This window comes from Perissodus microlepis, chromosome 3 (genome assembly GCF_051167445.1).
Source record: "Perissodus microlepis isolate ML-2025 ecotype Zambia chromosome 3, ASM5116744v1, whole genome shotgun sequence".
Classification (NCBI taxonomy): domain Eukaryota; kingdom Metazoa; phylum Chordata; class Actinopteri; order Cichliformes; family Cichlidae; genus Perissodus; species Perissodus microlepis.
Window position 1 is genome coordinate 46043077 of NC_140463.1, and position 23928 is coordinate 46067004.

Consider the following 23928-nt stretch of genomic DNA (forward strand, 5'->3'; position numbering starts at 1 on the left):
ACTGCATTCCACCAGGGCCTGTGCTACTCGTTGATGCCATCCACATTACACCAGTGCATGTGGTGCTGTCCGAAACCATCGACAATACACAGGCCTGTGATACTGGCCCATGCCATCCACATTACACCAGTGCCAGTGGTGTTGGCTGAGGCCATCCACATTACAACTGGGACTGTGAAGCTTGCCGATACCAAACACATTTCACCAGGGCCTGTGCTAGTGAGTGAGGCCAACTACATTCGTCCAGGGCCTGTGCTACTCATTGATGCCATCCACATTACACCAGGGCATGTGGTGCTGTCTGAAACCATCGACAATACACAAGAGCCTGTGATACTGGCTGATGCCATCCACATTACACCAGGGCCAGTGGTGTTGGCTGAGGACATTCACATTACACCACTGCCAGTGCTTCCTGTGATCCCATCATCACCACACCAGGGTCTGTGCTGTTGTCTGAGGCCATCCACATTACACCAGGGCCTGTGCTACTCGTTGATACCATGCACATTTCACCAGGGCTTGTGTTGCTGACTGATGCGATCCACAATACACAAGGGCCTGTGATACTGGGTGATTCTATTCACATTACACCAGGTCAAGTGGTGTTGGCTGAGGACATTCACATTACACCAGGGCCTGTGGTGCTGGCCAATAACATCCACATTTCACCAGGGACAGTGCTCCCTGTGAGGCCATCATCACCACACCAGGGCCTGTGGTGCTGGCTGAGGCCATCCACATTACAACAGGGCCTGTGATGCTTGCCGATACCAAACACATTTCACCAGTGCCACTGTTGTTGGCAGAGGCCATAAACATTACACCAGGGCCTGGGATGCCGGCTTCTACCATCCACATTACACCAGGGACAGTGCTCCCTGTGAGGCCATCATCACCACAGCAGGGCCTGTGGTGCTGGCTGAGGCCATCCACATTACAACAGGGCCTGTGATGCTTGCCGATACCAAACACATTTCACCAGGGCCTGTGTTTCTGGATGATGCCATCCACATTTCACCAGGGTCAGTGCTCCCTGTGAGGTCATCTTCACCACACCAGGGCCTGTGCTTATAGCTTAGACCATCTTCACCAGACCAGGGTCTGTGCTACTGGCAGATGCCATCCAAATTTCACCAGGGCCAGTGCTCCCTGTGAGATCATCTTCCCCACAAGAGAACCAGTGCTTCCTGTGAGGCCATCTTCCCCACACCAGGGCCTGTGCTTCTGGCTGAGGCCAACTACATTTCACCAGGGCCTGTGTTGGTGGCTGATGCCATCCACAATACATAAAGATCTGTGCTACTGGCTGATGCCATCCACATTACACCAGGGCCAGTGGTGTTGGCTGAGGACATTCACATTACACCACTGCCAGTGCTTCCTGTGATCCCATCATCACCACACCAGGGTCTGTGCTGTTGGCTGAGACCATCCACATTACACCAGGGCCTGTGCTACTCGTTGATACCATCCACATTTCACCAGGGCTTGTGTTGCTGACTGATGCGATCCACAATACACAAGGGCCTGTGATACTGGGTGATTCTATTCACATTACACCAGGTCAAGTGGTGTTGGCTGAGGACATTCACATTACACCAGGGCCTGTGGTGCTGGCCAATAACATCCACATTTCACCAGGGACAGTGCTCCCTGTGAGGCCATCATCACCACACCAGGGCCTGTGGTGCTGGCTGAGGCCATCCACATTACAACAGGGCCTGTGATGCTTGCCGATACCAAACACATTTCACCAGTGCCACTGTTGTTGGCAGAGGCCATAAACATTACACCAGGGCCTGGGATGCCGGCTTCTACCATCCACATTACACCAGGGACAGTGCTCCCTGTGAGGCCATCATCACCACAGCAGGGCCTGTGGTGCTGGCTGAGGCCATCCACATTACAACAGGGCCTGTGATGCTTGCCGATACCAAACACATTTCACCAGGGCCTGTGTTTCTGGATGATGCCATCCACATTTCACCAGGGTCAGTGCTCCCTGTGAGGTCATCTTCACCACACCAGGGCCTGTGCTTATAGCTTAGACCATCTTCACCAGACCAGGGTCTGTGCTACTGGCAGATGCCATCCACATTTCACCAGGGCCAGTGCTCCCTGTGAGATCATCTTCCCCACAAGAGAACCAGTGCTTCCTGTGAGGCCATCTTCCCCACACCAGGGCCTGTGCTTCTGGCTGAGGCCAACTACATTTCACCAGGGCCTGTGTTGGTGGCTGATGCCATCCACAATACATAAAGATCTGTGCTACTGGCTGATGCCATCCACATTACACCAGGGCTAGTGGTGTTGGCTGAGGACATTCACATTACACCAGGGCCTGTGGTGCTGGCCAATACCATCCACATTTCACCAGGGACAGTGTTGTTAGATGAGGCCATCCACATTACAACATGGCCTGTGCTACTGGCTGAGGCCAATTACATTTCACCAGGACCTGTGTTCATGGCTGAGGCCAACTACATTTCACCAGGGCCTGTGTTGGTAGCTGATCCCATCCACAATACACAAAGGCCTATGCTACTGGCTGATGCCATCCATATTACACCAGGGCCACTGCTCCATGTGAGGCCATCATCGCCACACCAGGTCCTGCGTTGTTGGCTCATGCCATCCACATTACACCAGGGCCGGTGCTACTGTCTGAGGCCAACTGCATTCCACCAGGGCCTGTGCTACTCGTTGATGCCATCCACATTACACCAGTGCATGTGGTGCTGTCCGAAACCATCGACAATACACAGGCCTGTGATACTGGCCCATGCCATCCACATTACACCAGTGCCAGTGGTGTTGGCTGAGGCCATCCACATTACAACTGGGACTGTGAAGCTTGCCGATACCAAACACATTTCACCAGGGCCTGTGCTAGTGAGTGAGGCCAACTACATTCGTCCAGGGCCTGTGCTACTCATTGATGCCATCCACATTACACCAGGGCATGTGGTGCTGTCTGAAACCATCGACAATACACAAGAGCCTGTGATACTGGCTGATGCCATCCACATTACACCAGGGCCAGTGGTGTTGGCTGAGGACATTCACATTACACCACTGCCAGTGCTTCCTGTGATCCCATCATCACCACACCAGGGTCTGTGCTGTTGTCTGAGGCCATCCACATTACACCAGGGCCTGTGCTACTCGTTGATACCATGCACATTTCACCAGGGCTTGTGTTGCTGACTGATGCGATCCACAATACACAAGGGCCTGTGATACTGGGTGATTCTATTCACATTACACCAGGTCAAGTGGTGTTGGCTGAGGACATTCACATTACACCAGGGCCTGTGGTGCTGGCCAATAACATCCACATTTCACCAGTGCCACTGTTGTTGGCAGAGGCCATAAACATTACACCAGGGCCTGGGATGCCGGCTTCTACCATCCACATTACACCAGGGACAGTGCTCCCTGTGAGGCCATCATCACCACAGCAGGGCCTGTGGTGCTGGCTGAGGCCATCCACATTACAACAGGGCCTGTGATGCTTGCCGATACCAAACACATTTCACCAGTGCCACTGTTGTTGGCAGAGACCATAAACATTACACCAGGGCCTGGGATGCCGGCTTCTACCATCCACATTACACCAGGGACAGTGCTCCCTGTGAGGCCATCATCACCACACCAGGGCCTGTGGTGCTGGGTGAAACCATCCACATTACAACAGGGCCTGTGATGCTTGCCGATACCAAACACATTTCACCAGGGCCTGTGTTTCTGGATGATGCCATCCACATTTCACCAGGGCCAGTGCTCCCTGTGAGGTCATCTTCACCACACCAGGGCCTGTGCTTATGTCTGAGACCATCTTCACCAGACCAGGGTCTGTGCTACTGGCAGATGCCATCCACATTTCACCAGGGCCAGTGCTCCCTGTGAGATCATCTTCCCCACACCAGAACCAGTGCTTCCTGTGAGGCCATCTTGACCACACCAGGGCCTGTGCTTCTGGCAGATGCCATCTACATTTCACCAGGGCAAGTGCTCCCTGTGAGAGCATCTTCCCCACACCAGAACCAGTGCTTCCTGTGAGGCCATGTTCACCACACCAGTGCCTGTGCTTCTGGCTGAGGCCAACTACATTTCACCAGGGCCTGTGTTGATGGCTGATGCCATCCACAATACACAAAGATCTGTGCTACTGGCTGATGCCATCCACATTACACCAGGGCTAGTGGTGTTGGCTGAGGACATTCACATTACACCAGGGCCTGTGGTGCTGGCCAATACCATCCACATTTCACCAGGGTCAGTGTTCCCTGTGAGATCATCTTCCCCACACCAGAACCAGTGCTTCCTGTGAGGCCATGTTCACCACACCAGTGCCTGTGCTTCTGGCTGAAGCCAACTACATTTCACCAGGGCCTGTGTTGGTGGCTGATGCCATCCACAATACACAAAGATCTGTGCTACTGGCTGATGCCATCCACATTACACCAGGGTCATTGGTGTTGGCTGAGGACATTCACATTTCACCAGCGCCTGTGTTGGTGGCTGATGCCATCCACAATACACAAAGATCTGTGCTACTGGCCAATACCATCCACATTTCACCAGGGACAGTGTTGTTAGATGAGGCCATCCACATTACAACATGGCCTGTGCTACTGGCTGAGGCCAATTACATTTCACCAGGGCCTGTGTTCATGGCTGAGGCCAACTACATTTCACCAGGGCCTGTGTTGGTAGCTGATCCCATCTACAATACACAAAGGCCTATGCTACTGACTGATGCCATCCATATTACACCAGGGCCAGTGCTCCATGTGAGGCCATCATCGCCACACCAGGGCCTGCGTTGTTGGCTCATGCCATCCACATTACACCAGGGCCGGTGCTACTGTCTAGGGCCAACTACATTCCACCAGGGCCTGTGCTACTCGTTGATGCCATCCACATTACACCAGTGCATGTGGTGCTGTCCGAAACCATCGACAATACACAGGCCTGTGATACTGGCTCATGCCATCCACATTACACCAGGGCCTGTGGTGCTGGCTGAGGCCATCCACATTACAACAGGGCCTGTGATGCTTTCCGATACCAAACACATTTCACCAGGGCCTGTGTTGGTGGCTGATCCCATCCACAATACACAAAGGCCTATGCTACTGGCTGATGCCATCCATATTACACCAGGGCCAGTGCTCCATGTGAGGCCATCATCGCCACACCAGGGCCTGCGTTGTTGGCTCATGCCATCCACATTACACCAGGGCCGGTGCTACTGTCTAAGGCCAACTACATTCCACCAGGGCCTGTGCTACTCGTTGATGCCATCCACATTACACCAGTGCATGTGGTGCTGTCCGAAACCATCGACAATACACAGGCCTGTGATACTGGCTCATGCCATCCACATTACGCCAGGGCCTGTGGTGCTGGCTGAGGCCATCCACATTACAACAGGGCCTGTGATGCTTTCCGATACCAAACACATTTCACCAGGGCCTGTGTTGGTGGCTGATCCCATCCACAATACACAAAGGCCTATGCTACTGGCTGATGCCATCCACATTACACCAGGGCCAGTGGTGTTGGCTGAGGACATTCACATTACACCACTGCCAGTGCTTCCTGTGATCCCATCATCACCACACCAGGGTCTGTGCTGTTGGCTGAGGCCATCCACATTACACCAGGGCCTGTGCTACTCGTTGATACCATGCACATTTCACCAGGGCTTGTGTTGCTGACTGATGCGATCCACAATACACAAGGGCCTGTGATACTGGGTGATTCTATTCACATTACACCAGGTCAAGTGGTGTTGGCTGAGGACATTCACATTACACCAGGGCCTGTGGTGCTGGCCAATAACATCCACATTTCACCAGTGCCACTATTGTTGGCAGAGGCCATAAACATTACACCAGGGCCTGGGATGCCGGCTTCTACCATCCACATTACACCAGGGACAGTGCTCCCTGTGAGGCCATCATCACCACAGCAGGGCCTGTGGTGCTGGCTGAGGCCATCCACATTACAACAGGGCCTGTGATGCTTGCCGATACCAAACACATTTCACCAGTGCCACTGTTGTTGGCAGAGACCATAAACATTACACCAGGGCCTGGGATGCCGGCTTCTACCATCCACATTACACCAGGGACAGTGCTCCCTGTGAGGCCATCATCACCACACCAGGGCCTGTGGTGCTGGGTGAAACCATCCACATTACAACAGGGCCTGTGATGCTTGCCGATACCAAACACATTTCACCAGGGCCTGTGTTTCTGGATGATGCCATCCACATTTCACCAGGGCCAGTGCTCCCTGTGAGGTCATCTTCAACACACCAGGGCCTGTGCTTATGTCTGAGACCATCTTCACCAGACCAGGGTCTGTGCTACTGGCAGATGCCATCCACATTTCACCAGGGCCAGTGCTCCCTGTGAGATCATCTTCCCCACACCAGAACCAGTGCTTCCTGTGAGGCCATCTTGACCACACCAGGGCCTGTGCTTCTGGCAGATGCCATCTACATTTCACCAGGGCAAGTGCTCCCTGTGAGAGCATCTTCCCCACACCAGAACCGGTGCTTCCTGTGAGGCCATGTTCACCACACCAGTGCCTGTGCTTCTGGCTGAGGCCAACTACATTTCACCAGGGCCTGTGTTGGTGGCTGATGCGATCCACAATACACAAGGGCCTGTGCTACTGGCTGATGCCATCCACATTACACCAGGGCTAGTGGTGTTGGCTGAGGACATTCACATTACACCAGGGCCTGTGGTGCTGGCCAATACCATCCACATTTCACCAGGGCCAGTGCTCCCTGTGAGATCATCTTCCCCACACCAGAACCAGTGCTTCCTGTGAGGCCATGCTCACCACACCAGTGCCTGTGCTTCTGGCTGAAGCCAATTACATTTCACCAGGGCCTGTGTTGGTGGCTGATGCCATCCACAATACACAAAGATCTGTGCTACTGGCTGATGCCATCCACATTACACCAGGGTCATTGGTGTTGGCTGAGGACATTCACATTTCACCAGCGCCTGTGTTGGTGGCTGATGCCATCCACAATACACAAAGATCTGTGCTACTGGCCAATACCATCCACATTTCACCAGGGACAGTGTTGTTAGATGAGGCCATCCACATTACAACATGGCCTGTGCTACTGGCTGAGGCCAATTACATTTCACCAGGGCCTGTGTTCATGGCTGAGGCCAACTACATTTCACCAGGGCCTGTGTTGGTAGCTGATCCCATCTACAATACACAAAGGCCTATGCTACTGACTGATGCCATCCATATTACACCAGGGCCAGTGCTCCATGTGAGGCCATCATCGCCACACCAGGGCCTGCGTTGTTGGCTCATGCCATCCACATTACACCAGGGCCGGTGCTACTGTCTAGGGCCAACTACATTCCACCAGGGCCTGTGCTACTCGTTGATGCCATCCACATTACACCAGTGCATGTGGTGCTGTCCGAAACCATCGACAATACACAGGCCTGTGATACTGGCTCATGCCATCCACATTACACCAGGGCATGTGCAACTGACTGAGGCCAACTACATTCGTCCAGGGCCTGTGCTACTCATTGATGCCATCCACATTACACCAGGGCATGTGGTGCTGTCCGAAACCATCGACAATACACAAGAGCCTGTGATACTGGCTGATGCCATCCACATTACACCAGGGCCAGTGGTGTTGGCTGAGGACATTCACATTACACCACTGCCAGTGCTTCCTGTGATCCCATCATCACCACACCAGGGTCTGTGCTGTTGGCTGAGACCATCCACATTACACCAGGGCCTGTGCTACTCGTTGATACCATCCACATTTCACCAGGGCTTGTGTTGCTGACTGATGCGATCCACAATACACAAGGGCCTGTGATACTGGGTGATTCTATTCACATTACACCAGGTCAAGTGGTGTTGGCTGAGGACATTCACATTACACCAGGGCCTGTGGTGCTGGCCAATAACATCCACATTTCACCAGGGACAGTGCTCCCTGTGAGGCCATCATCACCACACCAGGGCCTGTGGTGCTGGCTGAGGCCATCCACATTACAACAGGGCCTGTGATGCTTGCCGATACCAAACACATTTCACCAGTGCCACTGTTGTTGGCAGAGGCCATAAACATTACACCAGGGCCTGGGATGCCGGCTTCTACCATCCACATTACACCAGGGACAGTGCTCCCTGTGAGGCCATCATCACCACAGCAGGGCCTGTGGTGCTGGCTGAGGCCATCCACATTACAACAGGGCCTGTGATGCTTGCCGATACCAAACACATTTCACCAGGGCCTGTGTTTCTGGATGATGCCATCCACATTTCACCAGGGTCAGTGCTCCCTGTGAGGTCATCTTCACCACACCAGGGCCTGTGCTTATAGCTTAGACCATCTTCACCAGACCAGGGTCTGTGCTACTGGCAGATGCCATCCACATTTCACCAGGGCCAGTGCTCCCTGTGAGATCATCTTCCCCACAAGAGAACCAGTGCTTCCTGTGAGGCCATCTTCCCCACACCAGGGCCTGTGCTTCTGGCTGAGGCCAACTACATTTCACCAGGGCCTGTGTTGGTGGCTGATGCCATCCACAATACATAAAGATCTGTGCTACTGGCTGATGCCATCCACATTACACCAGGGCTAGTGGTGTTGGCTGAGGACATTCACATTACACCAGGGCCTGTGGTGCTGGCCAATACCATCCACATTTCACCAGGGACAGTGTTGTTAGATGAGGCCATCCACATTACAACATGGCCTGTGCTACTGGCTGAGGCCAATTACATTTCACCAGGACCTGTGTTCATGGCTGAGGCCAACTACATTTCACCAGGGCCTGTGTTGGTAGCTGATCCCATCCACAATACACAAAGGCCTATGCTACTGGCTGATGCCATCCACATTACACCAGGGCCGGTGCTACTGTCTGAGGCCAACTGCATTCCACCAGGGCCTGTGCTACTCGTTGATGCCATCCACATTACACCAGTGCATGTGGTGCTGTCCGAAACCATCGACAATACACAGGCCTGTGATACTGGCCCATGCCATCCACATTACACCAGTGCCAGTGGTGTTGGCTGAGGCCATCCACATTACAACTGGGACTGTGAAGCTTGCCGATACCAAACACATTTCACCAGGGCCTGTGCTAGTGAGTGAGGCCAACTACATTCGTCCAGGGCCTGTGCTACTCATTGATGCCATCCACATTACACCAGGGCATGTGGTGCTGTCTGAAACCATCGACAATACACAAGAGCCTGTGATACTGGCTGATGCCATCCACATTACACCAGGGCCAGTGGTGTTGGCTGAGGACATTCACATTACACCACTGCCAGTGCTTCCTGTGATCCCATCATCACCACACCAGGGTCTGTGCTGTTGTCTGAGGCCATCCACATTACACCAGGGCCTGTGCTACTCGTTGATACCATGCACATTTCACCAGGGCTTGTGTTGCTGACTGATGCGATCCACAATACACAAGGGCCTGTGATACTGGGTGATTCTATTCACATTACACCAGGTCAAGTGGTGTTGGCTGAGGACATTCACATTACACCAGGGCCTGTGGTGCTGGCCAATAACATCCACATTTCACCAGTGCCACTGTTGTTGGCAGAGGCCATAAACATTACACCAGGGCCTGGGATGCCGGCTTCTACCATCCACATTACACCAGGGACAGTGCTCCCTGTGAGGCCATCATCACCACAGCAGGGCCTGTGGTGCTGGCTGAGGCCATCCACATTACAACAGGGCCTGTGATGCTTGCCGATACCAAACACATTTCACCAGTGCCACTGTTGTTGGCAGAGACCATAAACATTACACCAGGGCCTGGGATGCCGGCTTCTACCATCCACATTACACCAGGGACAGTGCTCCCTGTGAGGCCATCATCACCACACCAGGGCCTGTGGTGCTGGGTGAAACCATCCACATTACAACAGGGCCTGTGATGCTTGCCGATACCAAACACATTTCACCAGGGCCTGTGTTTCTGGATGATGCCATCCACATTTCACCAGGGCCAGTGCTCCCTGTGAGGTCATCTTCACCACACCAGGGCCTGTGCTTATGTCTGAGACCATCTTCACCAGACCAGGGTCTGTGCTACTGGCAGATGCCATCCACATTTCACCAGGGCCAGTGCTCCCTGTGAGATCATCTTCCCCACACCAGAACCAGTGCTTCCTGTGAGGCCATCTTGACCACACCAGGGCCTGTGCTTCTGGCAGATGCCATCTACATTTCACCAGGGCAAGTGCTCCCTGTGAGAGCATCTTCCCCACACCAGAACCAGTGCTTCCTGTGAGGCCATGTTCACCACACCAGTGCCTGTGCTTCTGGCTGAGGCCAACTACATTTCAACAGGGCCTGTGTTGATGGCTGATGCCATCCACAATACACAAAGATCTGTGCTACTGGCTGATGCCATCCACATTACACCAGGGCTAGTGGTGTTGGCTGAGGACATTCACATTACACCAGGGCCTGTGGTGCTGGCCAATACCATCCACATTTCACCAGGGTCAGTGTTCCCTGTGAGATCATCTTCCCCACACCAGAACCAGTGCTTCCTGTGAGGCCATGTTCACCACACCAGTGCCTGTGCTTCTGGCTGAAGCCAACTACATTTCACCAGGGCCTGTGTTGGTGGCTGATGCCATCAACAATACACAAAGATCTGTGCTACTGGCTGATGCCATCCACATTACACCAGGGTCATTGGTGTTGGCTGAGGACATTCACATTTCACCAGCGCCTGTGTTGGTGGCTGATGCCATCCACAATACACAAAGATCTGTGCTACTGGCCAATACCATCCACATTTCACCAGGGACAGTGTTGTTAGATGAGGCCATCCACATTACAACATGGCCTGTGCTACTGGCTGAGGCCAATTACATTTCACCAGGGCCTGTGTTCATGGCTGAGGCCAACTACATTTCACCAGGGCCTGTGTTGGTAGCTGATCCCATCTACAATACACAAAGGCCTATGCTACTGACTGATGCCATCCATATTACACCAGGGCCAGTGCTCCATGTGAGGCCATCATCGCCACACCAGGGCCTGCGTTGTTGGCTCATGCCATCCACATTACACCAGGGCCGGTGCTACTGTCTAGGGCCAACTACATTCCACCAGGGCCTGTGCTACTCGTTGATGCCATCCACATTACACCAGTGCATGTGGTGCTGTCCGAAACCATCGACAATACACAGGCCTGTGATACTGGCTCATGCCATCCACATTACACCAGGGCCTGTGGTGCTGGCTGAGGCCATACACATTACAACAGGGCCTTTGATGCTTTCCGATACCAAACACATTTCACCAGGGCCTGTGTTGGTGGCTGATCCCATCCACAATACACAAAGGCCTATGCTACTGGCTGATGCCATCCATATTACACCAGGGCCAGTGCTCCATGTGAGGCCATCATCGCCACACCAGGGCCTGCGTTGTTGGCTCATGCCATCCACATTACACCAGGGCCGGTGCTACTGTCTAAGGCCAACTACATTCCACCAGGGCCTGTGCTACTCGTTGATGCCATCCACATTACACCAGTGCATGTGGTGCTGTCCGAAACCATCGACAATACACAGGCCTGTGATACTGGCTCATGCCATCCACATTACGCCAGGGCCTGTGGTGCTGGCTGAGGCCATCCACATTACAACAGGGCCTGTGATGCTTTCCGATACCAAACACATTTCACCAGGGCCTGTGTTGGTGGCTGATCCCATCCACAATACACAAAGGCCTATGCTACTGGCTGATGCCATCCACATTACACCAGGGCCAGTGGTGTTGGCTGAGGACATTCACATTACACCACTGCCAGTGCTTCCTGTGATCCCATCATCACCACACCAGGGTCTGTGCTGTTGGCTGAGGCCATCCACATTACACCAGGGCCTGTGCTACTCGTTGATACCATGCACATTTCACCAGGGCTTGTGTTGCTGACTGATGCGATCCACAATACACAAGGGCCTGTGATACTGGGTGATTCTATTCACATTACACCAGGTCAAGTGGTGTTGGCTGAGGACATTCACATTACACCAGGGCCTGTGGTGCTGGCCAATAACATCCACATTTCACCAGTGCCACTATTGTTGGCAGAGGCCATAAACATTACACCAGGGCCTGGGATGCCGGCTTCTACCATCCACATTACACCAGGGACAGTGCTCCCTGTGAGGCCATCATCACCACAGCAGGGCCTGTGGTGCTGGCTGAGGCCATCCACATTACAACAGGGCCTGTGATGCTTGCCGATACCAAACACATTTCACCAGTGCCACTGTTGTTGGCAGAGACCATAAACATTACACCAGGGCCTGGGATGCCGGCTTCTACCATCCACATTACACCAGGGACAGTGCTCCCTGTGAGGCCATCATCACCACACCAGGGCCTGTGGTGCTGGGTGAAACCATCCACATTACAACAGGGCCTGTGATGCTTGCCGATACCAAACACATTTCACCAGGGCCTGTGTTTCTGGATGATGCCATCCACATTTCACCAGGGCCAGTGCTCCCTGTGAGGTCATCTTCACCACACCAGGGCCTGTGCTTATGTCTGAGACCATCTTCACCAGACCAGGGTCTGTGCTACTGGCAGATGCCATCCACATTTCACCAGGGCCAGTGCTCCCTGTGAGATCATCTTCCCCACACCAGAACCAGTGCTTCCTGTGAGGCCATCTTGACCACACCAGGGCCTGTGCTTCTGGCAGATGCCATCTACATTTCACCAGGGCAAGTGCTCCCTGTGAGAGCATCTTCCCCACACCAGAACCGGTGCTTCCTGTGAGGCCATGTTCACCACACCAGTGCCTGTGCTTCTGGCTGAGGCCAACTACATTTCACCAGGGCCTGTGTTGGTGGCTGATGCCATCCACAATACACAAAGATCTGTGCTACTGGCTGATGCCATCCACATTACACCAGGGCTAGTGGTGTTGGCTGAGGACATTCACATTACACCAGGGCCTGTGGTGCTGGCCAATACCATCCACATTTCACCAGGGCCAGTGCTCCCTGTGAGATCATCTTCCCCACACCAGAACCAGTGCTTCCTGTGAGGCCATGTTCACCACACCAGTGCCTGTGCTTCTGGCTGAAGCCAATTACATTTCACCAGGGCCTGTGTTGGTGGCTGATGCCATCCACAATACACAAAGATCTGTGCTACTGGCTGATGCCATCCACATTACACCAGGGTCATTGGTGTTGGCTGAGGACATTCACATTTCACCAGCGCCTGTGTTGGTGGCTGATGCCATCCACAATACACAAAGATCTGTGCTACTGGCCAATACCATCCACATTTCACCAGGGACAGTGTTGTTAGATGAGGCCATCCACATTACAACATGGCCTGTGCTACTGGCTGAGGCCAATTACATTTCACCAGGGCCTGTGTTCATGGCTGAGGCCAACTACATTTCACCAGGGCCTGTGTTGGTAGCTGATCCCATCTACAATACACAAAGGCCTATGCTACTGGCTGATGCCATCCATATTACACCAGGGCCAGTGCTCCATGTGAGGCCATCATCGCCACACCAGGGCCTGCGTTGTTGGCTCATGCCATCCACATTACACCAGGGCCGGTGCTACTGTCTAAGGCCAACTACATTCCACCAGGGCCTGTGCTACTCGTTGATGCCATCCACATTACACCAGTGCATGTGGTGCTGTCCGAAACCATCGACAATACACAGGCCTGTGATACTGGCTCATGCCATCCACATTACGCCAGGGCCTGTGGTGCTGGCTGAGGCCATCCACATTACAACAGGGCCTGTGATGCTTTCCGATACCAAACACATTTCACCAGGGCCTGTGTTGGTGGCTGATCCCATCCACAATACACAAAGGCCTATGCTACTGGCTGATGCCATCCATATTACACCAGGCCAGTGCTCCATGTGAGGCCATCATCGCCACACCAGGGCCTGCGTTGTTGGCTCATGCCATCCACATTACACCAGGGCTGGTGCTACTGTCTGAGGCCAACTACATTCCACCAGGGCCTGTGCTACTCGTTGATGCCATCCACATTACACCAGTGCATGTGGTGCTGTCCGAAACCATCGACAATACACAGGCCTGTGATACTGGCTCATGCCATCCACATTACACCAGGGCATGTGCAACTGACTGAGGCCAACTACATTCGTCCAGGGCCTGTGCTACTCATTGATGCCATCCACATTACACCAGGGCATGTGGTGCTGTCCGAAACCATCGACAATACACAAGAGCCTGTGATACTGGCTGATGCCATCCACATTACACCAGGGCCAGTGGTGTTGGCTGAGGACATTCACATTACACCACTGCCAGTGCTTCCTGTGATCCCATCATCACCACACCAGGGTCTGTGCTGTTGGCTGAGACCATCCACATTACACCAGGGCCTGTGCTACTCGTTGATACCATCCACATTTCACCAGGGCTTGTGTTGCTGACTGATGCGATCCACAATACACAAGGGCCTGTGATACTGGGTGATTCTATTCACATTACACCAGGTCAAGTGGTGTTGGCTGAGGACATTCACATTACACCAGGGCCTGTGGTGCTGGCCAATAACATCCACATTTCACCAGGGACAGTGCTCCCTGTGAGGCCATCATCACCACACCAGGGCCTGTGGTGCTGGCTGAGGCCATCCACATTACAACAGGGCCTGTGATGCTTGCCGATACCAAACACATTTCACCAGTGCCACTGTTGTTGGCAGAGGCCATAAACATTACACCAGGGCCTGGGATGCCGGCTTCTACCATCCACATTACACCAGGGACAGTGCTCCCTGTGAGGCCATCATCACCACAGCAGGGCCTGTGGTGCTGGCTGAGGCCATCCACATTACAACAGGGCCTGTGATGCTTGCCGATACCAAACACATTTCACCAGGGCCTGTGTTTCTGGATGATGCCATCCACATTTCACCAGGGTCAGTGCTCCCTGTGAGGTCATCTTCACCACACCAGGGCCTGTGCTTATAGCTTAGACCATCTTCACCAGACCAGGGTCTGTGCTACTGGCAGATGCCATCCACATTTCACCAGGGCCAGTGCTCCCTGTGAGATCATCTTCCCCACAAGAGAACCAGTGCTTCCTGTGAGGCCATCTTCCCCACACCAGGGCCTGTGCTTCTGGCTGAGGCCAACTACATTTCACCAGGGCCTGTGTTGGTGGCTGATGCCATCCACAATACATAAAGATCTGTGCTACTGGCTGATGCCATCCACATTACACCAGGGCTAGTGGTGTTGGCTGAGGACATTCACATTACACCAGGGCCTGTGGTGCTGGCCAATACCATCCACATTTCACCAGGGACAGTGTTGTTAGATGAGGCCATCCACATTACAACATGGCCTGTGCTACTGGCTGAGGCCAATTACATTTCACCAGGACCTGTGTTCATGGCTGAGGCCAACTACATTTCACCAGGGCCTGTGTTGGTAGCTGATCCCATCCACAATACACAAAGGCCTATGCTACTGGCTGATGCCATCCATATTACACCAGGGCCACTGCTCCATGTGAGGCCATCATCGCCACACCAGGTCCTGCGTTGTTGGCTCATGCCATCCACATTACACCAGGGCCGGTGCTACTGTCTGAGGCCAACTGCATTCCACCAGGGCCTGTGCTACTCGTTGATGCCATCCACATTACACCAGTGCATGTGGTGCTGTCCGAAACCATCGACAATACACAGGCCTGTGATACTGGCCCATGCCATCCACATTACACCAGTGCCAGTGGTGTTGGCTGAGGCCATCCACATTACAACACTGCCAGTGCTTCCTGTGAGGCCATCTTGACCACACCAGGGCCTGTGCTTCTGGCAGATGCCATCTACATTTCACCAGGGCAAGTGCTCCCTGTGAGAGCATCTTCCCCACACCAGAACCGGTGCTTCCTGTGAGGCCATGTTCACCACACCAGTGCCTATGCTTCTGGCTGAGGCCAACTACATTTCACCAGGGCCTGTGTTGGTGGCTGATGCCATCCACAATACACAAAGATCTGTGCTACTGGCTGATGCCATCCACATTACACCAGGGCTAGTGGTGTTGGCTGAGGACATTCACATTACACCAGGGCCTGTGGTGCTGGCCAATACCATCCACATTTCACCAGGGCCAGTGCTCCCTGTGAGATCATCTTCCCCACACCAGAACCAGTGCTTCCTGTGAGGCCATGTTCACCACACCAGTGCCTGTGCTTCTGGCTGAAGCCAACTACATTTCACCAGGGCCTGTGTTGGTGGCTGATGCCATCCACAATACACAAAGATCTGTGCTACTGGCTGATGCCATCCACATTACACCAGGGTCATTGGTGTTGGCTGAGGACATTCACATTTCACCAGCGCCTGTGTTGGTGGCTGATGCCATCCACAATACACAAAGATTTGTGCTACTGGCCAATACCATCCACATTTCACCAGGGACAGTGTTGTTAGATGAGGCCATCCGCATTACAACATGGCCTGTGCTACTGGCTGAGGCCAATTACATTTCACCAGGGCCTGTGTTCATGGCTGAGGCCAACTACATTTCACCAGGGCCTGTGTTGGTAGCTGATCCCATCTACAATACACAAAGGCCTATGCTACTGGCTGATGCCATCCATATTACACCAGGGCCAGTGCTCCATGTGAGGCCATCATCGCCACACCAGGGCCTGCGTTGTTGGCTCATGCCATCCACATTACACCAGGGCCGGTGCTACTGTCTAAGGCCAACTACATTCCACCAGGGCCTGTGCTACTCGTTGATGCCATCCACATTACACCAGTGCATGTGGTGCTGTCCGAAACCATCGACAATACACAGGCCTGTGATACTGGCTCATGCCATCCACATTACGCCAGGGCCTGTGGTGCTGGCTGAGGCCATCCACATTACAACAGGGCCTGTGATGCTTTCCGATACCAAACACATTTCACCAGGGCCTGTGTTGGTGGCTGATCCCATCCACAATACACAAAGGCCTATGCTACTGGCTGATGCCATCCATATTACACCAGGCCAGTGCTCCATGTGAGGCCATCATCGCCACACCAGGGCCTGCGTTGTTGGCTCATGCCATCCACATTACACCAGGGCCGGTGCTACTGTCTGAGGCCAACTACATTCCACCAGGGCCTGTGCTACTCGTTGATGCCATCCACATTACACCAGTGCATGTGGTGCTGTCCGAAACCATCGACAATACACAGGCCTGTGATACTGGCTCATGCCATCCACATTACACCAGGGCATGTGCAACTGACTGAGGCCAACTACATTCGTCCAGGGCCTGTGCTACTCATTAATGCCATCCACATTACACCAGGGCATGTGGTGCTGTCCGAAACCATCGACAATACACAAGAGCCTGTGATACTGGCTGATGCCATCCACATTACACCAGGGCCAGTGGTGTTGGCTGAGGACATTCACATTACACCACTGCCAGTGCTTCCTGTGATCCCATCATCACCACACCAGGGTCTGTGCTGTTGGCTGAGACCATCCACATTACACCAGGGCCTGTGCTACTCGTTGATACCATCCACATTTCACCAGGGCTTGTGTTGCTGACTGATGCGATCCACAATACACAAGGGCCTGTGATACTGGGTGATTCTATTCACATTACACCAGGTCAAGTGGTGTTGGCTGAGGACATTCACATTACACCAGGGCCTGTGGTGCTGGCCAATAACATCCACATTTCACCAGGGACAGTGCTCCCTGTGAGGCCATCATCACCACACCAGGGCCTGTGGTGCTGGCTGAGGCCATCCACATTACAACAGGGCCTGTGATGCTTGCCGATACCAAACACATTTCACCAGTGCCACTGTTGTTGGCAGAGGCCATAAACATTACACCAGGGCCTGGGATGCCGGCTTCTACCATCCACATTACACCAGGGACAGTGCTCCCTGTGAGGCCATCATCACCACACCAGGGCCTGTGGTGCTGGCTGAGGCCATCCACATTACAACAGGGCCTGTGATGCTTGCCGATACCAAACACATTTCACCAGGGCCTGTGTTTCTGGATGATGCCATCCACATTTCACCAGGGTCAGTGCTCCCTGTGAGGCCATCATCACCACACCAGGGCCTGTGGTGCTGGCTGAGGCCATCCACATTACAACAGGGCCTGTGATACTGGCCCATGCCATCCACATTACACCAGTGCCAGTGGTGTTGGCTGAGGCCATCCACATTACAACACTGCCAGTGCTTCCTGTGAGGCCATCTTGACCACACCAGGGCCTGTGCTTCTGGCAGATGCCATCTACATTTCACCAGGGCAAGTGCTCCCTGTGAGAGCATCTTCCCCACACCAGAACCGGTGCTTCCTGTGAGGCCATGTTCACCACACCAGTGCCTATGCTTCTGGCTGAGGCCAACTACATTTCACCAGGGCCTGTGTTGGTGGCTGATGCCATCCACAATACACAAAGATCTGTGCTACTGGCTGATGCCATCCACATTACACCAGGGCTAGTGGTGTTGGCTGAGGACATTCACATTACACCAGGGCCTGTGGTGCTGGCCAATACCATCCACATTTCACCAGGGCCAGTGCTCCCTGTGAGATCATCTTCCCCACACCAGAACCAGTGCTTCCTGTGAGGCCATGTTCACCACACCAGTGCCTGTGCTTCTGGCTGAAGCCAATTACATTTCACCAGGGCCTGTGTTGGTGGCTGATGCCATCCACAATACACAAAGATCTGTGCTACTGGCTGATGCCATCCACATTACACCAGGGTCATTGGTGTTGGCTGAGGACATTCACATTTCACCAGCGCCTGTGTTGGTGGCTGATGCCATCCACAATACACAAAGATTTGTGCTACTGGCCAATACCATCCACATTTCACCAGGGACAGTGTTGTTAGATGAGGCCATCCGCATTACAACATGGCCTGTGCTACTGGCTGAGGCCAATTACATTTCACCAGGGCCTGTGTTCATGGCTGAGGCCAACTACATTTCACCAGGGCCTGTGTTGGTAGCTGATCCCATCTACAATACACAAAGGCCTATGCTACTGGCTGATGCCATCCATATTACACCAGGGCCAGTGCTCCATGTGAGGCCATCATCGCCACACCAGGGCCTGCGTTGTTGGCTCATGCCATCCACATTACACCAGGGCCGGTGCTACTGTCTAAGGCCAACTACATTCCACCAGGGCCTGTGCTACTCGTTGATGCCATCCACATTACACCAGTGCATGTGGTGCTGTCCGAAACCATCGACAATACACAGGCCTGTGATACTGGCTCATGCCATCCACATTACGCCAGGGCCTGTGGTGCTGGCTGAGGCCATCCACATTACAACAGGGCCTGTGATGCTTTCCGATACCAAACACATTTCACCAGGGCCTGTGTTGGTGGCTGATCCCATCCACAATACACAAAGGCCTATGCTACTGGCTGATGCCATCCATATTACACCAGGCCAGTGCTCCATGTGAGGCCATCATCGCCACACCAGGGCCTGCGTTGTTGGCTCATGCCATCCACATTACACCAGGGCCGGTGCTACTGTCTGAGGCCAACTACATTCCACCAGGGCCTGTGCTACTCGTTGATGCCATCCACATTACACCAGTGCATGTGGTGCTGTCCGAAACCATCGACAATACACAGGCCTGTGATACTGGCTCATGCCATCCACATTACACCAGGGCATGTGCAACTGACTGAGGCCAACTACATTCGTCCAGGGCCTGTGCTACTCATTAATGCCATCCACATTACACCAGGGCATGTGGTGCTGTCCGAAACCATCGACAATACACAAGAGCCTGTGATACTGGCTGATGCCATCCACATTACACCAGGGCCAGTGGTGTTGGCTGAGGACATTCACATTACACCACTGCCAGTGCTTCCTGTGATCCCATCATCACCACACCAGGGTCTGTGCTGTTGGCTGAGACCATCCACATTACACCAGGGCCTGTGCTACTCGTTGATACCATCCACATTTCACCAGGGCTTGTGTTGCTGACTGATGCGATCCACAATACACAAGGGCCTGTGATACTGGGTGATTCTATTCACATTACACCAGGTCAAGTGGTGTTGGCTGAGGACATTCACATTACACCAGGGCCTGTGGTGCTGGCCAATAACATCCACATTTCACCAGGGACAGTGCTCCCTGTGAGGCCATCATCACCACACCAGGGCCTGTGGTGCTGGCTGAGGCCATCCACATTACAACAGGGCCTGTGATGCTTGCCGATACCAAACACATTTCACCAGTGCCACTGTTGTTGGCAGAGGCCATAAACATTACACCAGGGCCTGGGATGCCGGCTTCTACCATCCACATTACACCAGGGACAGTGCTCCCTGTGAGGCCATCATCACCACACCAGGGCCTGTGGTGCTGGCTGAGGCCATCCACATTACAACAGGGCCTGTGATGCTTGCCGATACCAAACACATTTCACCAGGGCCTGTGTTTCTGGATGATGCCATCCACATTTCACCAGGGTCAGTGCTCCCTGTGAGGTCATCTTCACCACACCAGGGCCTGTGCTTATAGCTTAGACCATCTTCACCAGACCAGGGTCTGTGCTACTGGCAGATGCCATCCACATTTCACCAGGGCCAGTGCTCCCTGTGAGATCATCTTCCCAACAAGAGAACCAGTGCTTCCTGTGAGGCCATCTTCCCCACACCAGGGCCTGTGCTTCTGGCTGAGGCCAACTACATTTCACCAGGGCCTGTGTTGGTGGCTGATGCCATCCACAATACATAAAGATCTGTGCTACTGGCTGATGCCATCCACATTACACCAGGGCTAGTGGTGTTGGCTGAGGACATTCACATTACACCAGGGCCTGTGGTGCTGGCCAATACCATCCACATTTCACCAGGGACAGTGTTGTTAGATGAGGCCATCCACATTACAACATGGCCCGTGCTACTGGCTGAGGCCAATTACATTTCACCAGGACCTGTGTTCATGGCTGAGGCCAACTACATTTCACCAGGGCCTGTGTTGGTAGCTGATCCCATCCACAATACACAAAGGCCTATGCTACTGGCTGATGCCATCCATATTACACCAGGGCCACTGCTCCATGTGAGGCCATCATCGCCACACCAGGTCCTGCGTTGTTGGCTCATGCCATCCACATTACACCAGGGCCGGTGCTACTGTCTGAGGCCAACTGCATTCCACCAGGGCCTGTGCTACTCGTTGATGCCATCCACATTACACCAGTGCATGTGGTGCTGTCCGAAACCATCGACAATACACAGGCCTGTGATACCGGCCCATGCCATCCACATTACACCAGTGCCAGTGGTGTTGGCTGAGGCCATCCACATTACAACACTGCCAGTGCTTCCTATGAGGCCATCATCACCACACCAGGGCCTGTGGTGCTGGCTGAGGCCATCCACATTACAACAGGGCCTGTGATGCTTGCCGATACCAAACACATTTCACCAGGGCCTGTGTTGGTGGCTGATCCCATCCACAATACACAAAGGCCTATGCTACTGGCTGATGCCATCCATATTACACCAGGGCCAGTGCTCCCTGTAAGGCCATCTTCACCACACCAGGGCCTGCGTTGCTGGCTCATGCCATCCACATTACACCAGAGCCTGTGCTAGTGAGTGAGGCCAACTACATTCGTCCAGGGCCTGTACTACTCATTGATGCCATCCACATTACATCAGGGCATGTGGTGCTGTCCGAAACCATCGACAATACACAAGAGCCTGTGATACTGGCTGATGCCATCCACATTACACCAGGGCCAGTGGTGTTGGCTGAGGACATTCACATTACACCACTGCCAGTGCTTCCTGTGATCCCATCATCACCACACCAGGGTCTGTGCTGTTGGCTGAGGCCATCCACATTACACCAGGGCCTGTGCTACTCGTTGATACCATGCAGATTTCACCAGGGCTTGTGTTGCTGACTGATGCGATCCACAATACACAAGGGCCTGTGATACTGGGTGATTCTATTCACATTACACCAGGTCAAGTGGTGTTGGCTGAGGACATTCACATTACACCAGGGCCTGTGGTGCTGGCCAATAACATCCACATTTCACCAGTGCCACTGTTGTTGGCAGAGGCCATAAACATTACACCAGGGCCTGGGATGCCGGCTGCTACCATCCACATTACACCAGGGCCGGTGCTCCCTGTGAGGCCATCATCACCACACCAGGGCCTGTGGTGCTGGCTGAGGCCATCCACATTACAACAGGGCCTGTGATGCTTGCCGATACCAAACTGTGAAGAGAAAAGTTATTAGAAAGGCAAATGAAGTCACACTCAGATATCTAATTTTTACATGCGCATGGGCGGTCAGTCCGATCTGCTCTGCTGTCAAAGTGCGCACAACAGATGTGACAGAAAAACCGCCCAGGGCTCTCAGCGCATTCTTTATTTATACTCCAAGTGAGCTTTAAAGGAAGTAGGAGTGATATGTTCAGTATACAAAAACGTTTCCATAATAGGAGAAACCTTTAGCTTGTCTGTTGAAATAGGAGATAGCTTGGTATGTATAGAAACTTAAACATTTCCTTAAAAAGAGAGTGAGAGAGGGGGGTGACCGTTAACTCAGGATGTAGTATGTATGTCACCGCATTCCTCTACACATCTGGTTCCAACTCACGAGCTCTCCTATCTTAAATGAAGCTACAACTAAACAATAATCACAAAACTAAAAAATCTCTTATCATTCCCTCCTGTTTGTAGCGATTTTAAGCAAATACATCAATGTGTTTCAGACACAGACCCTACATTGTGAGTGCTTTCGGTCTGGTCGTCATAAAATGTGTATCATTCAAACATAATCATTCATCACATTTGTTTCATACTCATCGTCTTCTCCTTCTTCCTCGTCTGGCACAGTGACATATGCAACAAGAGATTGAGATATCATTCTTGATACCATTCCTCTTACAAAACATAATAAGTATTAGGCCAATAAACATTAAAACCTTAAACATCAGTGTTCTCCATGAGCCGCTCATAAACCAATTCCACCAATTACTTTGTAAATTTGCCCAATCGGTTACCTGTGCCTGTTTAACGTTTCTAAGTAATTGTAGAGCATTTGTCATATTATCAGAATGCACATTGTCTGGAATATATGTGCAACAAGTTATATTAAACAAAACACAGTCCGCGCTTTTCTGCCAAGATCATGTCCAGGGCAACTCTGTGTTGCATAACAGTTATTCTTATGGCATCAATTTCCTGATTTTGCTCTTTGTTGATGCTGGTCGATGCATTTAAAAACAGTCCAAAACTATAGTCCAATAGTCAGGAGGTCGCTGTGGTTTAGGACAATTCCTGAATATTGATAACCTAGACTGGCAAAGCTTGCTGCGCATGTCACTTGAATCATGTTCATAAGTCTGCCATATAATGTAGCATGCTGTGTTGTAGCAGGCATGTGTGAGCATATATAACAATCTTTGTCTTCTTTGCGATTATATATGTATCTATACCAGGCGTTGTTCATCCAGGGATGGATGTGGTCCTGTGTCACTTCAGCCAGGTGTGAGTTGTCATATGTCCATGCTCTTCTATGCATGTTGGCTTCTTGATCCTTTAAGTGCATCAGGGTCCATGCTGTAAGCAGCAGGGCCAAGGTGGTAAGCAGAATAATCTTCATGATGACCAGACACACCGATTTACTCTGGTGAGTAGACTACAGGCGAGAAGTAGAAGGCGGGATATACCCAATCAGCCCTCCCTTCACCTGTAGATCACCAAAGAGTCGGGATGGTGGTGTCTTTAGGTTGTGCTGTCACTCACTTCCATTTTTGCAATGGCTCTGGT